Source organism: Podarcis muralis, chromosome 18, assembly GCF_964188315.1.
Source record: "Podarcis muralis chromosome 18, rPodMur119.hap1.1, whole genome shotgun sequence".
Taxonomy (NCBI): Eukaryota; Metazoa; Chordata; class Lepidosauria; order Squamata; family Lacertidae; genus Podarcis; species Podarcis muralis.
The window spans coordinates 2,521,346-2,545,433 of NC_135672.1; the positions used below are offsets into that span (position 1 = coordinate 2,521,346).

Here is a 24,088-nt window from a genome sequence, read left to right on the forward strand (position 1 = left end):
GTATGCTGTATCATTCACAAGTACACTTCACGTCATTTCGTTCTCCTAAGCTTTGTATATCAATAAACTGAGAAATTCATTTAAGACATCTTCCGTAGTCTGTTGGTTTAATTTCTGTATTGTGTAAGCTCTGCTCTCTGTTCCAAAAAGTAGCAACTGACCTTAGCCAAGCCTTGACTGGAGTCCAATGGGTTTTATTCCACTGGCCTGGATGTGACATGTTGTGCACTGATGTTGAGTGGATCACCAGATTACGAGTGAGCAAGCAACAAGTTTAGCATTGGAGGAAAGCAATGAGACGATGCCAGATAAGTTGTATTCCCTGCCTGCCAAACCTTTTAAGAGGAGGCATCTTATGCTCAGTCAGGAAGGAATAGGGAGAGGCCTCCGCCTCCAACTCAGGTTCCTCCCATTCACGTCCCCATTATAGAGCAAAGCCAAGATCAAAAGGGCAAGTAAAAATAATTTACAGATCAGCCACTGACAAAGCATTTATATTAATTAGTCAAGATTGCATCCTACCTAAACTTTCATCACTTCAAATTGGTGGAAACTCTCATTCTTATTACGATTCAACTTGTAGCATTCCAATGAAGGGTGCTATATAAATTTAAGCTGGGAGCAGCCTCTGGCTTGACTTATTTCATTATTCTTACTAATATTAATAAGTAATAAAGTATGAATTTGGGGGGAGGGGAATACATTACATTAGTGTCCAGTCATTGCATTTCTATAGGATACTTCATTTCAATCAATCAATCAATCAATCAAATCTTTATTACAGTAGTAGACCAGCATCAGTAGAGTGGGGTACAATCATTTTCAGTCTGTAAAACGTTTCGGAAAGCGAAAAAGTATTTAACACAAAGTATATATAAAAGTCTAAAAGACGCTAAAAGAAGGGTTTGGGAGCATTAAACAGATGTGGAAGAGCATAAAAGGTTAGTATATAAAGACTATGGCCACCAATTTACAGAGCACTCTGATATGAGTGTTCATTAAATCTAGCACAGGGGTCTGCAACCTTTAAGACAAAAAGAGCCACTTGGACCCGTTTCCGAAGAAAAAACAACAACTGGGAGCCGCAAAACCATTGCGACATTTAAAACAAATATAACACTGTGAACGGCTTACCGTGCTTGACTATTTCCTGAGCGGCTACAAAACTAGCATATGTTGTGGAATTTGCAGACTTCACCCAATTCTTGAAATTATTTTTGCTCCTATCAACCTTCCTCATAAGTTCTGCAATGGTTTTCGTCTCTCATCTCCATCTGGATAATTTTCAGCAAAGGCTGTGTGTTTATTCTGGAAATGTCTTGCAATATTTGACTTTTTGTTGTTTGCAAATTTCTCACCACATATTAAGCATACTGGTAAACCAGTCTTGTCAGTAGAGAAGGCAAATGATTCTGTCCATGTATCATTAGACATTCTGTTTTCTTCAGAAATTTTTCTTTTCTTGCCTTTATCCATGGCTGGGCTACCGGGGGTCCAAAAGAGGGACGCAACTAGAAATCAGAGGGCCCCATAGCAAAATTTGCTATGCCCAATAATCAATGCCCCAAAATGCCATAGAAAATTAATCAGGGCCCCAGTGTACCATAAATCATAATCAGTGCCTGATGTAAATAATAATTAATAATGAGGGCCCAATGTCATCCTCGTCATTTTAAAATAACTTTTTTGACACTTTTTTATTATTTTTTTGTTTGACCCCTCAGAATTACTCCTCCTCATAGAAATAAAGGTTAAATTCACAAGTTACCTTTTTTTGAGTGTGTGTTCTTCACTCCCCTTCAAAACAGTGACCAGCTTACATGTCCCCTTTCAATGCAGCCTGCTTACAGCCCTCAACCAAAATGGCCGCTCCCGCGACTCCCACGTGCGCCCACAAAGATGGCGCCGACGGTTTCCCCTTATCGGTGCCCTTTAAAGAAATGGCCGCCGCAGCTTCAACCCACGCCTAGAGGAGGCTAGAGGGGGGGAGGAAAGCAGCGAGGACGGCGGAGAAGGACTGCCGGGAGTGGAATCCCACACACCGCGAGGGGAAGGAAGGGAGAGGGTGCGAGTTGGAACGGGGCAAAGAGGGCGGTCCGATTGGCGGGCAGGGTTGCAGGCACGCCCGGGGATTCCCCTGTTCTCGCGGGGGCAAAAGGCCAGCCCCCGCGAATGGAGTGTGGGAGGGGTTAGCTCGCAACCCCCTCTCCTCTCTAGCTCGGAAATGGCTTTGCGGAACATGCGCCTCCTCCCCTCGCCTCCGCCCCGGAGCCGCGGCAAAGGCGTTAAAGAGCCGCATGTGTCTCCGGAGCCGCAGGTTGCCGACCCCTGATCTAGCATAATAATAGTAATGAAAAGGTGTGGCAATGGAGGAGTGCAGGGAAAAGAAAACTCCTGGCACTCATTCTTTCTTGCTACAGAATGAAAAGATTTCTTTTTCCCTTGGGTGGTGTGTTCAGCGGTCACCCTCAGGGGAAACAGGTCCCCCCCCCCCCTTGGAGGAAATGGACTGATCGGAACCTGGCTGTGACATCGGCTCAGAATCCCAGCCTCACTTTGCAGTTGAGGCCAACAGCCTTTGGGTGGTTTCTCTGCAAGTGAATCAGGAAAAACTCTTATTGGACACCGAGAAAGCAAAGCCTGAAGACTGACGTCTGGGGAAATGGTGAGGGGACCAGCAGGAAACTGCTAAGGGAGTTTTGAGTCCTTTTATTCTGTTGCAGTTGCAGAGAAAGGAGGGTGGGGGGTGGGGGGTTGGGGTCCGCCCCAGGTGTCATCACTGAGGGGGGTGGCAAAAGGACAGAAAGCCGTGTTTAAAATAAAAATAAAAATTGGGCTCACCAAACCTTTTAGTTGAGTCAAAAAACGCGGCTGGCACTGGGCGCCACACCGCGGGGGGGCTGGCACTTACAGGGGGGGGGTGCAGAGGGCCTGATCCACGCATCTCTCCTGGGGGTGACTTGGTGGCTTGGGCCCCTGCAGGCTGGACGCTGCCTGAAACAGAAGCGTGGGGCTTGCGTCTGCCCCCTGCCTCTCCCTCAGCCGCCCTACAGCTGGGGGGGAGGCAGAGGATAGGCTCCAGAAAGCCCACAGGACCCCCCCGCGTTGAACCGGGCACCCAAGCAGCTGGCTATACCGCTGTTCTGTTGTTTGAATTATGGGTGCCTTGAGAGTGAATGTGCTGTGCTTGCTGCCCCACTCCTCCTGATGGACCAGCCCCCCATGTCCCTGGCTAGCGACTCAATGTAGGCAAGAGAGTTTCCCTTCTGGGTTCCTCTCTCATTTTGGGATGCTCTCTTTCTCCTCTCTTCCCACCGTCAACTCTGGGGTCCTGTCTCTGCTAGCAGTCAGCCACCGAGGAGGACATTCCCAATGTCAAGGAGGATGAAGGCGAGGAGGAGACGACTGCAAGACGGCTGCATCTCCTCAGCCCTGACTGGGTAGGTGGCCGTGGCCTAAGTGGTGATTGGCAGAAGGGGAGGGGGGCATATCAATTGTAGGATGAGACTGTTGTTTCAGTTATGGGTGCCTTGAGTTTTAACGTTTGGTTGCGTTTTTTAATTGCTCGTTTTTTGCATCTTTTCCTTGCAGGTTCCAAGCATGTCACCATTTCCCAGTGTTTCCTCCCTGTCCTCCCTGGATTCCCTTTGGGACTCCCTCAATGAGGTACGTAGCAGACAGAGCAGGAGGGAAGCCCTGCTGAGCTGCACATGGGCAACCCTGAGGCTGGGGAGGAGGAGGAAGAGGAGGATGCTGGCTGGCTGACCGGCCAGGCCACCTTCTGGACGGTTGAGAGCAAGGGGGCAAACAGGCAGGGGGCTGCTAAGGGCAGACCATGCTTGCTGCCCCACTCCTCCTGATGGACCAGCCCCCCATGGCGCCAGGGCTGTAGGGCTTCCCTGGCTAGCGACTCAATGTAGGCAAGAGAGTTTCCCTTCTGGGTTCCTCTCTCATTTTGGGATGCTCTCTTTCTCCTCTCTCCCCACCGTCAACTCTGGGGTCCTGTCTCTGCTAGCAGTCAGCCACCGAGGAGGACATTCCCAATGTCAAGGAGGATGAAGGCGAGGAGGAGACGACCGCAAGACGGCTGGATCTCCTCAGCCCTGACTGGGTAGGTGGCCGTGGCCTAAGTGGTGATTGGCAGAAGGGGAGGGGGGCATATCAATTGTAGGATGAGACTGTTGTTTCAGTTATGGGTGCCTTGAGTTTTAACGTTTGGTTGCGTTTTTTAATTGTTCGTTTTTTGCATCTTTTCCTTGCAGGTTCCAAGCATGTCACCATTTTCCAGTGTTTCCTCCCTGTCCTCCCTGGATTCCCTTTGGGACTCCCTCAATGAGGTACGTAGCAGACAGAGCAGGAGGGAAGCCCTGCTGAGCTGGAGAACCCTGAGGCTGGGGAGGAGGAGGAGGAGGAGGAGGAGGAGGAGGAAGAAGCCGGCTGGCCGGTCAGGCCACCTTCTGGACTGGTCGTGAGCAAGGGGGCAGGCAGGCAGGCAGGCAGGCAGGGGGCTGCTAAGGGTATGCTTGCTGCCCTACTTGTCCTGATGGACCAGCCCCCCATGGCGCCAGGGCTGTAGGGCTTCCCTGGCTAGCGACTCAATGTGGGTTCCTGTCTCATTCTGGGCTGCTCTCTTTCTTCCCTCTCCCCACCACCAATGCCACCACCTCTGGGGTCCTGTCTCTGCTGGCAGGCAGCCTCTGAAGTGGCTATCAAGGAGGAAGAGCCACAGGAAGTACCAGAGAGCCCCCCAGAGGAGGACAAGGAGGACAAGGAGGACAAGGAGGCCGTTTATTCGCCGTGCCCCCCACCTGGAGAACACCTGGAGGCAAGCATAATCGAGGTCAGACGAAACACACATTCATTCATGACATTTGAAAAGCTTCCCTGAACAGGGCTGTCTTCACATGTCTTCTAAAAGTCAAATAGTTGTTTATTTCTTTGACATCTGGCGGGAGGGCGTTCCACTGGGCGGGTGCCACCACCGAGAAGGCCCTCTGCCTGGTTCCCTGTAACTTCACTTATCGCAATAACTTCACTTATTTTGTATTTTTATGCTGTAAGCCGCCCTGACAGCTTCAGATGAAGGACGGCATACGGATTTAATCAATCAATTGTTTGATTGATTGATTAATGATTGCGGCATTTTCCCAGAATCTGGAGGTGAATTGTTTACTTTTCTCACAGGACTGCGAGGAAGAGAGGCCCCCGAAGACCCCCACTTGCCTGGGCTCCATCATCTCCCGGATTCGCAAGATCTTCAGAAGAGCGCTGCCGCCAGCACCACCAGTGCCACCAGAGCAACCCAGTACAAGAGGCAGCAGTGGGGCGCAGGGGGAAAGGAGGCCACTCTGCACGTGGCTCAGGCGCTGGATGCGGCAGCATCGCAGCTGTGTCCACCCTGAACCCAGATGAGGAGGAGTTGGGAAGCTTGCACCGATCCGCCCAGGGGGATTTTGCCACCCCCCCCCCTGGGATGACACTCGGGGCGATACCCCCCCCACACCCCACCTTCCTCCGCCAGTGGTGGCAGGGGAAGTAGCACCTGGAGGCACCCGAGTCCCTAAGGGACATTTCCTTTTTGTTGTCCTTGCACAGGTCTTAATCCTTGTGGTCCAAACTGGAGAGGAGGAATAAAAGATCTGAGCGCGGAGGCAAGCGGGGCGAGAAACCCAACCCCATGTGGCCCTACGCTGGCGTCCCACACGGCCAGCCCGTCCTACAGCCCGACACCTTTTGAGATCGCGGAGCAGAACGGAGAAGACAGCGGGCAAAGGGTGGACGGCGAAGGAGAAGTGCGAGAGAACGACAGCGTCTACGGTGGCGGAGGAGAAGGAGAAGACAGGACTGAGAGGGGAACGATCCTGGAAGGTGGCTTGAAAAGAAAGGGCAAAGACTCTCCTCCCTGAAAGACAGGGGAGTGGTTGTGGGTGGGAACCCGAGCACCGCCCAGCAAGGGGCGTTGCCCCCTGCCTCCCACTCACCTGGCTGGCACTCACGCCCCCCCCCCCCGGTGGCCACCCAACCAGGTGCCGTGGTGGGGGCGTGTTCAGCAGCCTTTTGCTGCAGTGCCAGCCTTTCCCTGGCCTCATTCCTCATCGTCGTCCCGTCACGAGTCACCCACCCTCCACTCCCTTTTAGTTAGGGCTTAGGTCATTGGCCTTGCTATGGACCTTAGGTTGGTCGCCCTGGTTGCCTGGGGGGCCTGGTAGGAGTTTTTCCATTTGGCAATAGGCTTTTTGGTTTTTTCGCCTACCTCGTAGCAATCGTCACAACTTTTGTGGTATTGGTGGGTAGGTTAGGCATTGGAATAATGTGTTGTGGTGTGTCGAAGTGCTAGGTGTGGCCATCGCCTATGCCTTCAATTTTTAGGGGTATTCCGTTAAAGGAATCTGGAGGTCGTGTATTCTGTCCGATGCCTGCTTGGCGGGAGGCCATGGCACGACCCGCGGTGACAGCAGGGGTGAGCCTATAGTTGGATTAGCATCAACAGGTGATGAACGCCTGGTGAATAAACCCACTTGTTTCGATCCAATGCCTAAGCCAATACCTTTTCATTGCTGTAATCAATAAAGTTGTGGCCTTTTCTAGCCCATTAACCTTATATCACGTGTCCTTGTGTCTTCATTTCACTTCGTGGGGGTCGGGCCCTCGAACCACAATATGGCGTAGGAAAACTGCTAGCTCACGCTGCCCACGCCCAAAGGAGGAGGAGGAAGGAAAGGAGGAGAGCAAGCGAGCAAGAAGGGACAGCTAAAGAAAGAACTGAGAAAAGAGACAGTGAGACCTTCTGGGAGTCAAATAAATTACCATAAGAAGGAAACTGAGAGTTTTTAGGTTGCGCTCCGCGGCAACCTGGAAGTAACAAAACGCATTATTTCCGGGTTTTGCCATTCGCGCATGCGCAAACGCTCAAAATGATGTCACGCACATGCGTGGAAGCAGCGAATCGCGACCAGCACACGTATCATTCATAAGCTCACTTCACATCATTTCATTCTCCTAAACTTTGTATATTAATAAATTGAGAAAATCATTTAAATTATCTTCCGTAGTCTGCTGGCTTAATTTCTGTATTGTGTAAACTCTGCTCCCTATTCCAAAGAGTAGCAACTGTCCTTAGCCAAGCCTAGACTGGAGTACAATGGATTTTATTGCGTTGTCCAGGATCTGACACATTGTGCACTGATGTTGAGTGGATCACCAGATTACGAGTGAGCCAGCAACAAGTTTAGCATTGGAGGGAAGCAATGAGACGATGCCAGATAGTTGTAGTCCCTGCCTGCCAAACCTTTTCAGAGGACGCATCTTATGCTCAGTCAGGAAGGAAGAGCGAGAGGCCTCCTCCTCCAACTCAGGTTCCTCCCATTCAGGTCCTCCTCCTCCAACTCAGGTTCCTCCCATTCAGGTCCTCCTCCTCCAACTCAGGTTCCTCCCATTCAGGTCCTCCTCCTCCTACTCAGGTTCCTCCCATTCAGGTCCTCCTCCTCCTACTCAGGTTCCTCCCATTCAGGTCCTCCTCCTCCTCCTCCTCCTACTCAGGTTCCTCCCATTCAGGTCCTCCTCCTCCAACTCAGGTTCCTCCCATTCAGGCCCCCATTTATAGAGCAAAACCAAGATCAGATCGGCAAGTAAAAATAATTGACAGAACAGCCACTGATGAAGCATTTAGATTCATTAGCTAAGATTGCATCCTACTTAGACTTTCATCTCTCCAGACTAGTGGAAAGCTTACTAAACACTTATTCTTATAGCAGTTCAACCTGTAGCAATCCAATGAAGGCTCCTATATAAATTTAATAATTAAGGTCCCAAGAAAGCTGACTGGGTTATTTATGTATGCAACCACAGCAGCTAGAACTTTATTTGCACAGAAGTGGAAAGAGGGAGGATTGGCTTATGAAACTGGGGGAATCTGCTGAAATGGTGAAATTACCTGCTAAACTAAGAGGACATGAGGATGAATCTTTTCAGGAAGAATGGAGACCATTGATATCTTATTTGTCAAACTATCATCCATACATGAAGTCAAAGGCAGGATTTGAAATATAAGCAGCGGATGACTGAAATACGACATTGGGGCTTTGATAATAAAAACATGTTTTTTAAAACATCTGATAAAAAGAAGTAATAAAAACAAACATAGAGAATGGGGGGTGGGGAGTCAAGAAGAAATTGTGTGGGGTTTTTTGTTTTAAACTGTATGCGAAGACAAGTGATTGGAATATCTGTGGAGACTTAATAATATATATTTTTTTAATGTAGTAAAGAAAGCATTCACCCAGATTCTTAGTAAGTTGAGGTAATTTGATTCTGTTTTATTATTTTAACTTTTGGAAGGCCTCCTCCTCCAACTCAGTTTCCTCCCATTCAGGTCCTCCTCCTCCAACTCAGGTTCCTCCCATTCAGGTCCTCCTCCTCCAACTCAGGTTCCTCCCATTCAGGTCCTCCTCCTCCAACTCAGGTTCCTCCCATTCAGGTCCTCCTCCTCCAACTCAGGTTCCTCCCATTCAGGTCCTCCTCCTCCAACTCAGGTTCCTCCCATTCAGGTCCTCCTCCTCCAACTCAGGTTCCTCCCATTCAGGTCCTCCTCCTCCTACTCAGGTTCCTCCCATTCAGGTCCTCCTCCTCCAACTCAGGTTCCTCCCATTCAGGTCCTCCTCCTCCAACTCAGGTTCCTCCCATTCAGGTCCTCCTCCTACTACTCAGGTTCCTCCCATTCAGGTCCTCCTCCTCCAACTCAGGTTCCTCCCATTCTGGTCCTCCTCCTCCTCCTCCTCCTCCTCAGGTTCCTCCCATTCAGGTCCTCCTCCTCCTCCTCCTGAATCTGGTCAGGGATCAAACGGATGCTCGCAATTACTGCCGGCCTGGACACTTTTTCATCAGTGGGATCATCTCTCCAAAACGCTTTGTTGAGGAAACGCCATACAACTTTTCTCAGACACCCTTCGCCAGGACTGAAGTGTATGCACTTATATGCAGATGGTTTCATGGTCCTCCACTCCTTATAATGGTTCCTGTTTATCAAGGAAATAGCCCCTTTCTCAGGGCTGGGGAGCCAAGGGCTGGTGTTGCAGGACTACCCTGCCCTGACCATTGGGCTTGCTGTTGGAGGAGCTGGGAGCTGGGGAGGGGTGTCTAGTAAAAGATTCTAGTAAAGGGAGGTGTGCTCATTCGTGTAGTTTCTGATCCAGAATATGGACAAAATTATAATTTTACCACACAGTCAAACCTGCAAGCCACCAGGCCCCATATGTAAGTAAAAGGGGACTGAGGTATTTGGTGCTTCTCTTCTGTCAATAAAATGGTCTCTTACCTACCTATAGTCTAGCCCCTTGGAAGAAGCCAAAGACCACTGCAAGAAAAGCAGCCTTTGCAGCAACTTCCCAGTATATCACAATTTTTGAGGGGCGTCTTCATTTCTTACTCATAAAACCACAGTAGAATAGAATCATAGAGTGGTAGAGATGGAAGGGACCCAGAGGAATCTCACCTGAAGCATCCTTGACACATGGTCACCTTCGGAGGGAGTCCGTTCCACTGTTGAACAGCTCTGTGTGCTTCAAAGGTGCTGTAATGGAGCAGAGATTTCCAAATTCTTCCTCTATGCTAGACAGGAAAAGATTTGATGTCAATGCAGAAGGATGGAAAAACAAAGAAACAAACAAATATTAATCAAAACGACCTTGACAGATTAGAGAACTGGGCCAAAACAAACAAGATGAATTTTAACAGGGAGAAATGTAAAGTATTGCACTTGGGCAAAAAAAATGAGAGGCACAAATACAAGATGGGTGACACCTGGCTTGAGAGCAGTACATGTGAAAAGGATCTAGGAGTCTTGGTTGACCACAAACTTGACATGAGCCAACAGTGTGACGCGGCAGCTAAAAAAGCCAATGCAATTCTGGGCTGCATCAATAGGAGTATAGCATCTAGATCAAGGGAAGTAATAGTGCCACTGTATTCTGCTCTGGTCAGACCTCACCTGGAGTACTGTGTCCAGTTCTGGGCACCACAGTTCAAGAAGGACACTGACAAACTGGAACGTGTCCAGAGGAGGGCAACCAAAATGGTCAAAGGCCTGGAAACGATGCCTTATGAGGAACGGCTAAGGGAGCTGGGCATGTTTAGCCTGGAGAAGAGGAGGTTAAGGGGTGATATGATAGCCATGTTCAAATATATAAAAGGATGTCACATAGAGGAGGGAGAAAGGTTGTTTTCTGCTGCTCCAGAGAAGCGGACACGGAGCAATGGATCCAAACTACAAGAAAGAAGATTCCACCTAAACATTAGGAAGAACTTCCTGACAGTAAGAGCTGTTCGACAGTGGAATTTGCTGCCAAGGAGTGTGGTGGAGTCTCCTTCTTTGGAGGTCTTTAAGCAGAGGCTTGACAGCCATATGTCAGGAGTGCTCTGATGGTGTTTCCTGCTTGGCAGGGGGTTGGACTCGATGGCCTTTGTGGTCTCTTCCAACTCTATGATTCTATGATTCTATGATTCTATGATAATCTTTGTGGATCATATAATGTCCCCACCCCCATTCATACGAATGCCAGTTGCACTCTGTTTAAAGGGTTCATTTATTGCAGGGAGGCACCTAGGTTCTACTGGCACATGTTGTCTTTCCTGTTCACCATTCAAGAGATCAACCAGGATCTCAGGCTCTTACCCAACATCACCCTGGGCTACAACATCTATGAGAACTATTTTGATGCAAGGATGACTTCGGACGCCATGCTAGAGCTGCTTGCAGGCAGTGGATGCAATATTCCCAATTATCACTGTGGAGAACAGAATCAGCTGCTGGCCGTTCTTGAAAGAAGCAACACTTTCATCTCAAGAGTGATTTCAGCCTTGTCAGGCATCTACAAAATCCCACAGGTAAGTAGTGGGAGAGCATGGAAGCACAGAGAATTCCAACTGTGTAAAATTCTATTTTCTCTTGGGAGGGGTCAAGTGAGGATATTTTTCAAAATGGGAAAATCCTGAGCTATGGATTCAACATCCCTTTTTCAAAACTGAGCCTTTACCAACTTGACACCTCCAGATGTTTCCGACTAAAACTCCCATCAGCCTCAGCTAGCAGAGATTTAGATATCAGGCATTTCAGATGATTAAATACCCATTATGCTGAAAGTAAAATAAATTGCTGATCTTTTGCTTTCCTTGCTAGATCAGTTATGGCTTCACTTCCCAGGTTCTCGAAGGTAAAACCCTGTTCCCTTTTGTCTACCGGATGAGTCCCAAAGAGGAAAGTCAGTACCAGGGGATTGTTGAATTGCTCCTGCATTTTGGATGGACGTGGATTGGCCTCTTCACTCCAGACAATGACAGTGGAGAAAGATTTGTGAGCGCTGTGAAACCTCTGCTGCTCAGCAAAGGGATCTGCATTGCTTTATCAAAAAGAGTACCAGAAAATGATCCAGGTCAATTTATCAGGCCTGGGGAACCTTTTTTCCTATGGAGACAAGTTGGGGTATTTGTTTCCTATATAACGAATTCACAGACTATCGTAATCCTCATGGCAATACACTTTATCTATGAGAAGGAAATAGGGGCAAAAGTCTGGATCACAACATCTTTGCTAGAAATCAGAAATGGCTTTTACATCCCTCCAAATTTATTCCAGCACCTCCATGGTTCTCTGTCCTTTGCAATTCAGACCGGAATAAGGAGCAGCAAAGGTGACAAATTGCAGTTCAATCTTAGGGATTATTTCAATCAAGCATTTCAGTGTTCATATTCAAAGCATTTGTTGTCCGTGAAAGGCAGGATAAGATGCAAAGAGGAGGAGAAACTGGAGCCATTATCCCAAGGGGTGCATGAGAGAGCCCTGTCTCTAGACAGCTATGGCACTTACATCCATGTTCAAGCTGTGGCTCAGGCCTTGCATGCTTCGCTTTCCTCGAGATCCCAGAGGAGGCTGATGGTGGAGGAAGGAGAGCAATGGGGACCCCAAAGGCTACAGCCGTGGCAGGTATTTCCTTCCCCTTTTTGCAAACTGCACTCCACACAGATGCTGATCTTGACTGGGGATAGACCTGCAACATATCATAATTACTATTAGTATTAGTAATAGTAGCAGACCGCCCAACATTTCTCTGATGAAAATAGGGACATACCATTCCATAATGAAAATTTTACTGTAGATACCTAGGGCTTTTTTACTGGGGGGTCGGGACTCACTCAAACTCAGTTCTGGCACCTCTCAGGCGGGTACCATTGCCATTCTCAGAGGGAGGTGTTCATGGTGATTTCCGGCACCCTTTTTGCTAGAAATATATCACTGTTTATACCCCACACATCTTTTTGGCTTGCCTCAGCACTCTGGGCAGCTCCCAAAATAAAGAAATTCATACTAAAATATAAAACATATTAAAATTCCCGATACAGGATTGGACGGCTTGTGGGTTGGATAACTCCACATCTGCCAACTTTTCTCCAATGAAGAAAAGGAAAAGTGGGGAATTTCGGGATCAAATGAAAAACTGACTCTAATCCAGGGACATCCCTGGAAAATTGGGGCACTTGCAGGGTCTGTAGTAATAAAAATGGCTGAATAGGAATTCCAGTCTACATGAGATACACCCAGGCCCCAAATCATAAGAGATTGAAGTGAGTAGGACTGAGATATCCATCTTGGCTTCCAGGTTTCTCAGTGCTGGTGCTTTCCCCTGTCATTCCAGCTTCACCCTTTCTTGAGAGAAATCCAGTGTTTGAATACTTCCAGAGGCAGGCTGTGCTTGGATGAGAACTGGGAGCTGCCAGCAGACTTTGATATTGTGAACTGGGTGATCTCTCCCAATAAGTCTTGTGTCGTTATTGGGAATATAAGGAGAGAGACGTCTGCTAGCATAAAGTTCACCATTAACCCAGAAGCCATTGAGTGGCCCAAGAAATTCAACAAGGTAGGGGGAATCACAGAGAGGGGAGGCTAGGAGATCCTGAATATGCTTTTCCTTGAACAACTGCTGCAAAATGACTATATCAGGTTGACCAATGATGTATTGACCGTCCAATAACAGCTGCAACGGCCACTCCTTCTTTCCACAGCAGCTGAGATAGGTGGGAAATTTGGGATGCTCACAGAAAGCATAGAGCCCAGAGGTCCTCAGAGAAGACACCATTCACAGTTGTTGGTGAAAGATGATAATTTAAAAAAACAACAACCCTATTGTAATATAAGGTTAACGTTAAGAAATGGCATGTAAACTAGAAATAACTAGGGAAATAGATCAGCGACAAGAGGAAACCTTGCATCCCTCAAGAACAGAGTGAGGGAAACCAATATTTGGAAAAGTCATATTAAATTTATCTAAATTAGTGGTTGAGAGATTATCAGAATCCTGAAAATTGGGGAAATCACATTTCAGACTCCATTGCTATCTTCTTTGAAGATTTTTTAAGCAGGGAAGCAGGTAAACGGAGAAGAGGAATCAGAGTTCTGTGGCGCAAACCTCAGTTGTCCTGAACGAAGAACAAGATATTCTGGTCACCCCAATGGTCAGTGGGGGGTTGAAAGGACCCTGATGAGGGGTCAAAGGCTGCAGTCCAGAGATCAGTTTCAATTTACCCTATGAGTGAATTACATACCCACAAATACTCCTAACTGTTCCTCTTTGTTGCACCTTCTTGTCTTTCTGGTTAGGCCGTACCTCGTTCCAGGTGTACAGAAAGATGTCGACCTGGATATGCCAAGGTGGTTCTGGAAGGAAAGCCCGTTTGCTGCTATGCTTGTGCTCGGTGTGCGGAAGGGACCTTCTCCGCCCAGGAAGGTGGGTGACTCCAAGGGGAAGGTATTTGTCAGGGAACTGCCATCGGAGCCAGAGCGAGAGGGAGGGCTCCAGAGGGATTCTGGAGAGCGTCCCGGGAGGGAGAGAAGCAGCCCATCTTCTGGGGAAGGAAATCAGTGTAGCACCAGTGGAGAAGGGGGGCAGATTGGGGAATCGGCGAGGTGGCTCCATGACTCCTCGCCAGAGACCTGCAGGGAGAGCATGGGTCCTCCGCTGCCAACACCCTCCCTGCGCAGAAGGCTTCCGCGCAGGGAGAGTAGGCGGAGACTAGGTGTCAAAGAGCTTCTTTGCTGGAAGAAGTTCAAGAAACGCCCACTGACGGATTCTGCCAGCGATTGAGACAGCCACAGGTGAGTGGCTCTCCGGACAGAAAGGGTTCACTCAGACAACTCAGCAAGGTGTGGCGCCGATTTATGCACGAGCAACCCCTAGAACCATTACAGTATTCCGAGAGAGAGTAAACACTGGGCAGTAATCCAGTCTCACACACTTTTTGTGAGAATTCTGCAGATATTGGGGCTCCTTCCTCAACTTCTTTAGGATTAATCAACTTTATTACATCCAGGAAGTGAGTTGATAGGAATGACCATGAGGAAGACATCTCTGGGGTTGAAAGTGGGCAGCTGTGAGAGGAATGCCCATAAAGCATTCCTTTTTTATTTTTCATACCAAGTCACACCAAAAAGGAAATCATTTTGACATTTATAAAGAGTAATGGACAGGTGATGCAAACCAGCAAATGTTTAATAGCAAAAGCACAATAAAAAATAAAATATTTCAAATGAAAATTATTACAATATAATCAATGGACTGTTTTGATCTCACTACTATGAACATTGCATGGAAGCAACAGAAAACTGCATTTCAAATGTCAAGTTAAAGAGCTGTTTCTTCAGGATTAGGCAGGATCCAAACAATGCAGTTAACAGAAGTGGAGTGCTCATTGCTACTCAGTTTATCCTACCTCACAATTTTTGCTTTACCTCATTTAGCATTCTTATTTCCTGAGGTCCACCACAGAGTTTTTCAAAACGTAGCAGAGCACAGATCCTTAGGGATGTAACTGATGCTGCAGCCACTCTTTTTCCTCTTCCTCAGATGCAGAACATTGCACCAAATGTTCAGAAGATCAGTATCCAAACAAGGACAGAAATCAATGTGCCCCCAAGATTATCATCTTCCTGGCTTATGAAGAATATTTGGGAATGGTGTTAGCTTCCATTGCCCTCTTCTTGTCCTTAACAGCAGGCATTGTGTTGGGAATCTTCATTAAATACAAGGACACTCCCATAGTCAAAGCCAACAACCGGGACCTCTCCTACATCCTCCTCGTCTCCCTCCTGCTTTCCTTTTTGTCCTCCTTCCTCTTCATCGGGCGCCCAAGGAAAGAGACCTGCCTTCTCCGACAAACGGCCTTCAGCATCATCTTCTCAGCTGCTGTTTCTTCTGTCTTGGCAAAGACCATCACGGTGGTGCTGGCCTTCCTGGCCACAAAGCCCGGGAACAGGGTGAGGAGATGGCTGGGCAAGAGTCTGGCCAACTCCATTGTCATCTCCTGTTCTGGGGGGCAAGTTCTCATCTGCACCATCTGGCTGGGCTCTTCTCCCCCATTCCCAGAGCCCGACATGCTCTCCCAGCTGGAAGAGATCATCCTGCAATGCAACGAAGGGTCTGTGGCCATGTTTTACGTTGCCCTCGGCTACATGGGCTTCTTGGCTGCCACCTGCTTCACGGTGGCTTTCCTAGCCAGGAAGCTGCCTGGCTCCTTCAACGAAGCCAAGCTGATCACCTTCAGCATGCTGGTCTTCTGCAGCGTTTGGGTGTCTTTTGTGCCCACCTACCTGAGCACCAAGGGCAAGTACATGGTGGCCGTGCAGATCTTCTCTATGTTGGCCTCCAGTGCTGGGCTTCTGGGCTGCATCTTCCTTCCCAAGTGCTACATGATTGTGCTGAGGCCTGATCTGAACACAAAGGAGCACCTCACAACCAGAAATTAAGGGGACATGTGATTCTTAAAATAGTCCATGTTCCCAGTGTCCAGAAGTGCCTAAAGGAAACACAGCTACTCATCTATTGGAGGGAAGCAATGAGACGAAGCCAGATAGTTGTATTTCCTGCCTGCCAAACCTTTTAAGAGGAGGCATCTTATGCTCAGTCAGGAAGGAAGAGCGAGAGGCCTCCTCCTCCTACTCAGGTTCCTCCCATTCAGGTCCTCCTCCTCCTCCTCCTCCTCCTCAGGTTCCTCCCATTCAGGTCCTCCTCCTCCTCCTCCTCCTCCTCAGGTTCCTCCCATTCAGGCCCCATTTACAGAGCAAAACCAAGATCAGATGGGAAGTGAAAATAATTGGCAGAACAACCACTAATGAAGCATTTAGAATAGGTTAATTAGCCAAGATTGCACCCTACTTAAACTTTCAACACTTCAAATTGGTGGAAAGCTTACTAAGTTCTCAGTCTTATAGCAATTCAACCTGTAGAATTCCAATGAAGGGTGCAATATAAAATTAATTAGTAAAGGTCCTAAGAAAGCTGACTAGTTTATGTATGTATGCAACCACAGCAGCTAGAACTTTATATGCACAGAAATGGAAAGAGTTCCCCACCAAGGAGGAATGGCTTATGAAACTGGGGGAATATGCTGAAATGGTGAAATTACCTGCTAAAATTACCATCCAAAATGACCATCCAAAATGATGGATTGTTTAAGGAAGAATGGAGATCAGGGATATATTATCTGTCAAACCATCATCCATACATGAAGTCAAAGGCAGAGGATTATTGAAAGACGACATCGGGGCTTACATAATAAAAGCATATATATTTTAAAACATCTGATAAAAAGGAGTAATAAAAACAAACATCGAGAAAGGAGAGGTGGGGAGTCAAGAAGAAATTATGTATTTATTTTTACCAGTTGTATAAGAAGAAAGGTGTTTTGGAATATCTATGGAGACTTTATTAAATTTATTGTTATAAAAAATATATTTTCGTTAAGGATCCACCCAGATTCTTAGGAAGTTGAGGTAATTTGAGTCTGTTTTATTATTTTAACTTTTTGTATGTTCTGAAGTAAGTTTGTAAACTTTTTATGATTGTTACATAAAGCGCTTTGGGAGTTATTGGCCTAACCCTGTGGTACGTGGATTTTATGCAAGAGATGAAATGAGTAAGTAAGAAAGAAGTAAATATTAATAAATAAATGGATAAAGAATAATAAAACTGCTAGAATGCTAGCCTGGTGCCACGGGCTTGGCGCCTCAATGTGCCTGCTCTTTCTTACATATATTGCCCCCACCTCACTGAACCACCCTTAAAACCAATGCTAACTATCCCAGAGTATTCTGTAGGGGACCTGGGTGTGGGGGATAACCAGTGAGCTGGAGTCTCAAGCAGATGTTTTTCAAATAACAATAAAGATTTATTTTAAAACAAGGTAGTATAATACAAGTGGAGAAACTTAGGTTACTTCAATAATAATACGCTAGTTCAATTCATTTTCACAGGTTTCAGCTTGCTAGTTTGGTCCTTTCTAAGGCGGTACTTTCCTTCAGTTAAAGATAAAGGGACCCCTAACAGTTATGTCCAGTCGCGGACGACTCTGGGGTTGCGGCGCTCATCTCGCTTGGCCGAGGGAACCAGCATTTGTCCGCAGATCATGTGGCCAGCATGTCTGGGTCATGTGGCCAGCATGACTAAGCTGCTTCTGGCGAACCAGAGCAGCGCACGGAAACGCCGTTTACCTTCCCACTGGAGTGGTACCTATTTATCTACTTGCACTCTGATGTTCTTTCAAACTGCTAGGTTGGCAGGAGCAGGGACCGAGCAGCGGGAGCTCACCCCGTCGTGGGGATTCGAACCACCGACCTGGGCAAGCCCTAGGCTCTGTGGTTTAGACCACAGCACCACCCGCGTCCCTCTTTTCCTTCAGTTACCCACCCCTTTAACAAATCCAGCTCCTGAGGGACTTTCAGTAACAGTCTTAAGGGTTCACCACACGCACCCTTCCTTCACTGGGTTTTGGAAGTCTCTTCTTTCCTCAGAAGAGTCTCTCCCCTCCAGGCGAGTTTGAGACCTAAGTAGATCTCAGCTCCTACTTCTGTCTCAGCCTCAGTCTCCCAGCAAGATCTGGTCCTATTACTCCCGCAGGACACTACACTCAGACACTACACTCAGTCCTTCACTGTACAGTGGAGTGGACCTTTTCTCCAGAACCAACTCTGCCTCCTCAACCCTCGTTGTATTTCAACCTCACTCCTATCCTATCTCCCTACCTAACTCCCAACCTCCTTCCTCAACCAGCTCAACTCAACCAACCACACCACCCTCAACAGCCCAACTCCCTGTCTCACTCCAACGTCTCTCTTTTTAAACTCTCCCTCCTGGAACTTCAGCCAATCAGAGGCTGCTGTTCTTTCACCATTTCCTGGCAGGAGATAAAAGTAAAAAAGAAATACTTATGGAACCAACTTTTCCGTCACACCTGGCTTCTGCACATGCAATTGTTTACAAGTAGAGAAGTTTCTGCTCAAAGTCAAGGAGCAAGTTGGCTCCATGTGCAACAGAAGCTCTCCTTCCGCAGAACATGTCGAAGGGGAAGGGAGAGTCAAAAGTTCAGAGCAACCTTTCTCCCCTCCACCAACCCCAGAGAGCTTCCCTCTGTTGGAGAAGCCTTTCAAAGATGGGGTGGAAATTCACTTGAAATGGCTTCAAAGCCACCAAGGTGCTACTTCCCTTCCAGGGGAGAACCAGAAGAGAGCGGCAGGAATCAAGCAGCCCAGACCCACCCAAAGTGGCCAGACGGTGGGCTTGAGAAAACCCTCCCCATCGCAGGCTCCACCAGTCTCTGTCTCTAGCAGCCTCCAGGAAACAAGATCCCACCACCATGTATCCCGTTCACAGTACTGAGGATGGCATTTATCAGCATTCTTCATTTATTCATTTTTATTTATTCATATTTATTCCTTTATTTATTGATGTACTGAATCTATATACCGCTCTCTCCCTGGAGGTCTCAGGGCGGTTCACAGAACAAAATCAAAATATAAAACCACAACATATATAATCAAAATAAAAACAACACCCCAATAATGTCCCCCCCGAACCCCCACATTTTAAAAGGGCTTAGGATGCCCGGGATTCAAGGCTGGGACTCCTTCATCTGGCTGTTGTCCATCCCTGACCTTCCCACCTCTTCTTAAAAACCTCCAATGAATCATAGAATGGGAGACTTGGAAAGGGACCCCAAGGTCCTCTAGTCCAACCCTCTGCAATGCTAAAGCATCCCTAACAGATGGCCATCCAAACGCTGCTTCAAAACCTCCAAGGAAGGAGAGTCCATGGTCAGATCCAGCTCCTTCTTTGGTCCTTGGGAGCAAAGTTCAGGCCAAACTTCCAACTCCCAAACACACCCCTTGACTTCTGTGCACCATGTTTTTCTCCAGCTCTGCACCTGCTGCTTGAGCCATTCAAGACTCCAGAAAGTTTTTGTGATGAAACTTATTCCACTTGGAATAATAAAAATTATAGTCTTCTCATCTTCTGAAAGCTCAGGAGATATTTCTGTAGATTGCATGAGCCTCGGAAAGCAACATGACAATATTAATTGCACTGTGTCTGGGGGGGAAAAGTTGGTGCAGAGAATATTTCCTGTGATGGAGACAGACCGAGTGAAGATGCAGAGCTGGAGAAAGAGGGAGGTGCCTGCCTTGTGCTTCCAAGCTCAGAAGGTAGAGTTGAAAACCACCCAGATTGGGAAAGCCCACCCAGTCTGGTCTTGCAAGAGTCTTTGGGTTCTTCTGCTTTGCCTCCTTGGCAGGTAAGAGGAGGAGGAGGCAGAGCCAGAATGAGATCCCTGCTCCTTCTGTTGCTGCTTCTGCTGCTCATGATGTCCTTTGGAGTCTGCGGGAACCACAAGGCGAAATGCCCCTTGAATCTGGTCAGGGATCAAACGGATGCTCGCAATTACTACCGGCCTGGACACTTTTTCATCAGTGGGATCATCTCTCCAAAACGCTTTGTTGAGGAAACGCCATACAACTTTTCTCAGACACCCTTCGCCAGGACTGAAGTGTATGCACTTATATGCAGATGGTTTCATGGTCCTCCACTCCTTATAATGGTTCCTGTTTATCAAGGAAATAGCCCCTTTCTCAGGGCTGGGGAGCCAAGGGCTGGTGTTGCAGGACTACCCTGCCCTGACCATTGGGCTTGCTGTTGGAGGAGCTGGGAGCTGGGGAGGGGTGTCTAGTAAAAGATTCTAGTAAAGGGAGGTGTGCTCATTCGTGTAGTTTCTGATCCAGAATATGGACAAAATTATAATTTTACCACACAGTCAAACCTGCAAGCCACCAGGCCCCATATGTAAGTAAAAGGGGACTGAGGTATTTGGTGCTTCTCTTCTGTCAATAAAATGGTCTCTTACCTACCTATAGTCTAGCCCCTTGGAAGAAGCCAAAGACCACTGCAAGAAAAGCAGCCTTTGCAGCAACTTCCCAGTATATCACAATTTTTGAGGGGCGCCTTCATTTCTTACTCATAAAACCACAGTAGAATAGAATCATAGAGTGGTAGAGATGGAAGGGACCCGGAGGAATCTCACCTGAAGCATCCATGACACATGGTCACCTTCGGAGGGAGTCCGTTCCACTGTTGAACAGCTCTGTGTGCTTCAAAGGTGCTGTAATGGAGCAGAGATTTCCAAATTCTTCCTCTATGCTAGACAGGAAAAGATTTGATGTCAATGCAGAAGGATGGAAAAACAAAGAAACAAACAAATATTAATCTTTGTGGATCATATAATGTCCCCACCCCCCTTCATACGAATGCCAGTTGCACTCTGTTTAAAGGGTTCATTTATTGCAGGGAGGCACCTAGGTTCTACTGGCACATGTTGTCTTTCCTGTTCACCATTCAAGAGATCAACCAGGATCTCAGGCTCTTACCCAACATCACCCTGGGCTACAACATCTATGAGAACTATTTTGATGCAAGGATGACTTCGGACGCCATGCTAGAGCTGCTTGCAGGCAGTGGATGCAATATTCCCAATTATCACTGTGGAGAACAGAATCAGCTGCTGGCTGTTCTTGAAAGAAGCAACACTTTCATCTCAAGAGTGATTTCAGCCTTGTCAGGCATCTACAAAATCCCACAGGTAAGTAGTGGGAGAGCATGGAAGCACAGAGAATTCCAACTGTGTAAAATTCTATTTTCTCTTGGGAGGGGTCAAGTGAGGATATTTTTCAAAATGGGAAAATCCTGAGCTATGGATTCAACATCCCTTTTTCAAAACTGAGCCTTTACCAACTTGACACCTCCAGATGTTTCCGACTAAAACTCCCATCAGCCTCAGCCAGCAGAGATTTAGATATCAGGCATTTCAGATGATTAAATACCCATTATGCTGAAAGTAAAATAAATTGCTGATCTTTTGCTTTCCTTGCTAGATCAGTTATGGCTTCACTTCCCAGGTTCTCGAAGGTAAAACCCTGTTCCCTTTTGTCTACCGGATGAGTCCCAAAGAGGAAAGTCAGTACCAGGGGATTGTTGAATTGCTCCTGCATTTTGGATGGACGTGGATTGGCCTCTTCACTCCAGACAATGACAGTGGAGAAAGATTTGTGAGCGCTGTGAAACCTCTGCTGCTCAGCAAAGGGATCTGCATTGCTTTATCAAAAAGAGTACCAGAAAATGATCCAGGTCAATTTATCAGGCCTGGGGAACCTTTTTTCCTATGGAGACAAGTTGGGGTATTTGTTTCCTATATAACGAATTCACAGACTATCGTAATCCTCATGGCAATACACTTTATCTATGAGAAGGAAATAGGGGCAAAAGTCTGGATCACAACATCTTTGCTAGAAATCAGAAATGGCTTTTACATCCCTCCAAATTTATTCCAGCACCTCCATGGTTCTCTGTCCTTTGCAATTCAGACCGGAATAAGGAGCAGCAAAGGTGACAAATTGCAGTTCAATCTTAGGGATTATTTCAATCAAGCATTTCAGTGTTCATATTCAAAGCATTTGTTGTCCGTGAAAGGCAGGATAAGATGCAAAGAGGAGGAGAAACTGGAGCCATTATCCCAAGGGGTGCATGAGAGAGCCCTGTCTCTAGACAGCTATGGCACTTACATCCATGTTCAAGCTGTGGCTCAGGCCTTGCATGCTTCGCTTTCCTCGAGATCCCAGAGGAGGCTGATGGTGGAGGAAGGAGAGCAATGGGGACCCCAAAGGCTACAGCCGTGGCAGGTATTTCCTTCCCCTTTTTGCAAACTGCACTCCACACAGATGCTGATCTTGACTGGGGATAGACCTGCAACATATGATAATTACTATTAGTATTAGTAATAGTAGCAGACCGCCCAACATTTCTCTGATGAAAATAGGGACATACCATTCCATAATGAAAATTTTACTGTTGATACCTAGGGCTTTTTTACTGGGGGGTCGGGACTCACTCAAACTCAGTTCTGGCACCTCTCAGGCGGGTACCATTGCCATTCTCAGAGGGAGGTGTTCATGGTGATTTCCGGCACCCTTTTTGCTAGAAATATATCACTGTTTATACCCCACACATCTTTTTGGCTTGCCTCAGCACTCTGGGCAGCTCCCAAAATAAAGAAATTCATACTAAAATATAAAACATATTAAAATTCCCGATACAGGATTGGACGGCTTGTGGGTTGGATAACTCCACATCTGCCAACTTTTCTCCAATGAAGAAAAGGAAAAGTGGGGAATTTCGGGATCAAATGAAAAACTGACTCTAATCCAGGGACATCCCTGGAAAATTGGGGCACTTGCAGGGTCTGTAGTAATAAAAATGGCTGAATAGGAATTCCAGTCTACATGAGATACACCCAGGCCCCAAATCATAAGAGATTGAAGTGAGTAGGACTGAGATATCCATCTTGGCTTCAAGCTTTCTCAGTGCTGGTGCTTTCCCCTGTCATTCCAGCTTCACCCTTTCTTGAGAGAAATCCAGTGTTTGAATACTTCCAGAGGCAGGCTGTGCTTGGATGAGAACTGGGAGCTGCCAGCAGACTTTGATATTGTGAACTGGGTGATCTCTCCCAATAAGTCTTGTGTCGTTATTGGGAATATAAGGAGAGAGACGTCTGCTAGCATAAAGTTCACCATTAACCCAGAAGCCATTGAGTGGCCCAAGAAATTCAACAAGGTAGGGGGAATCACAGAGAGGGGAGGCTAGGAGATCCTGAATATGCTTTTCCTTGAACAACTGCTGCAAAATGACTATATCAGGTTGACCAATGATGTATTGACCGTCCAATAACAGCTGCAACGGCCACTCCTTCTTTCCACAGCAGCTGAGATAGGTGGGAAATTTGGGATGCTCACAGAAAGCATAGAGCCCAGAGGTCCTCAGAGAAGACACCATTCACAGTTGTTGGTGAAAGATGATAATTTAAAAAAACAACAACCCTATTGTAATATAAGGTTAACGTTAAGAAATGGCATGTAAACTAGAAATAACTAGGGAAATAGATCAGCGACAAGAGGAAACCTTGCATCCCTCAAGAACAGAGTGAGGGAAACCAATATTTGGAAAAGTCATATTAAATTTATCTAAATTAGTGGTTGAGAGATTATCAGAATCCTGAAAATTGGGGAAATCACATTTCAGACTCCATTGCTATCTTCTTTGAAGATTTTTTAAGCAGGGAAGCAGGTAAACGGAGAAGAGGAATCAGAGTTCTGTGGCGCAAACCTCAGTTGTCCTGAACGAAGAACAAGATATTCTGGTCACCCCAATGGTCAGTGGGGGGTTGAAAGGACCCTGATGAGGGCGTCAAAGGCTGCAGTCCAGAGATCAGTTTCAATTCACCCTATGAGTGAATTACATACCCACAAATACTCCTAACTGTTCCTCTTTGTTGCACCTTCTTGTCTTTCTGGTTAGGCCGTACCTCGTTCCAGGTGTACAGAAAGATGTCGACCTGGATATGCCAAGGTGGTTCTGGAAGGAAAGCCCGTTTGCTGCTATGCTTGTGCTCGGTGTGCGGAAGGGACCTTCTCCGCCCAGGAAGGTGGGTGACTCCAAGGGGAAGGTATTTGTCAGGGAACTGCCATCGGAGCCAGAGCGAGAGGGAGGGCTCCAGAGGGATTCTGGAGAGCGTCCCGGGAGGGAGAGAAGCAGCCCATCTTCTGGGGAAGGAAATCAGCGTAGCACCAGTGGAGAAGGGGGGCAGATTGGGGAATCGGCGAGGTGGCTCCATGACTCCTCGCCAGAGACCTGCAGGGAGAGCATGGGTCCTCCGCTGCCAACACCCTCCC

General features: G+C 47.3%; 1 long non-coding RNA gene across 1 annotated transcript in view; it reads right to left on the bottom strand.

The window, feature by feature from the left end:
* Positions 1–11,518: 11,518 nt before the first annotated feature.
* Positions 11,519–24,088, bottom strand: part of LOC144326076 (uncharacterized) — a 30,031-nt gene continuing 17,461 nt past the window's right edge. Inside the window, exons 4-6 of the long non-coding RNA XR_013391226.1 lie at positions 21,926–22,106; positions 20,392–20,507; positions 11,519–12,041 (exon numbers count right to left, since the gene is read on the bottom strand). This is a non-coding gene — a long non-coding RNA (uncharacterized LOC144326076). The remainder of the gene's footprint in view (positions 12,042–20,391; positions 20,508–21,925; positions 22,107–24,088) is intronic.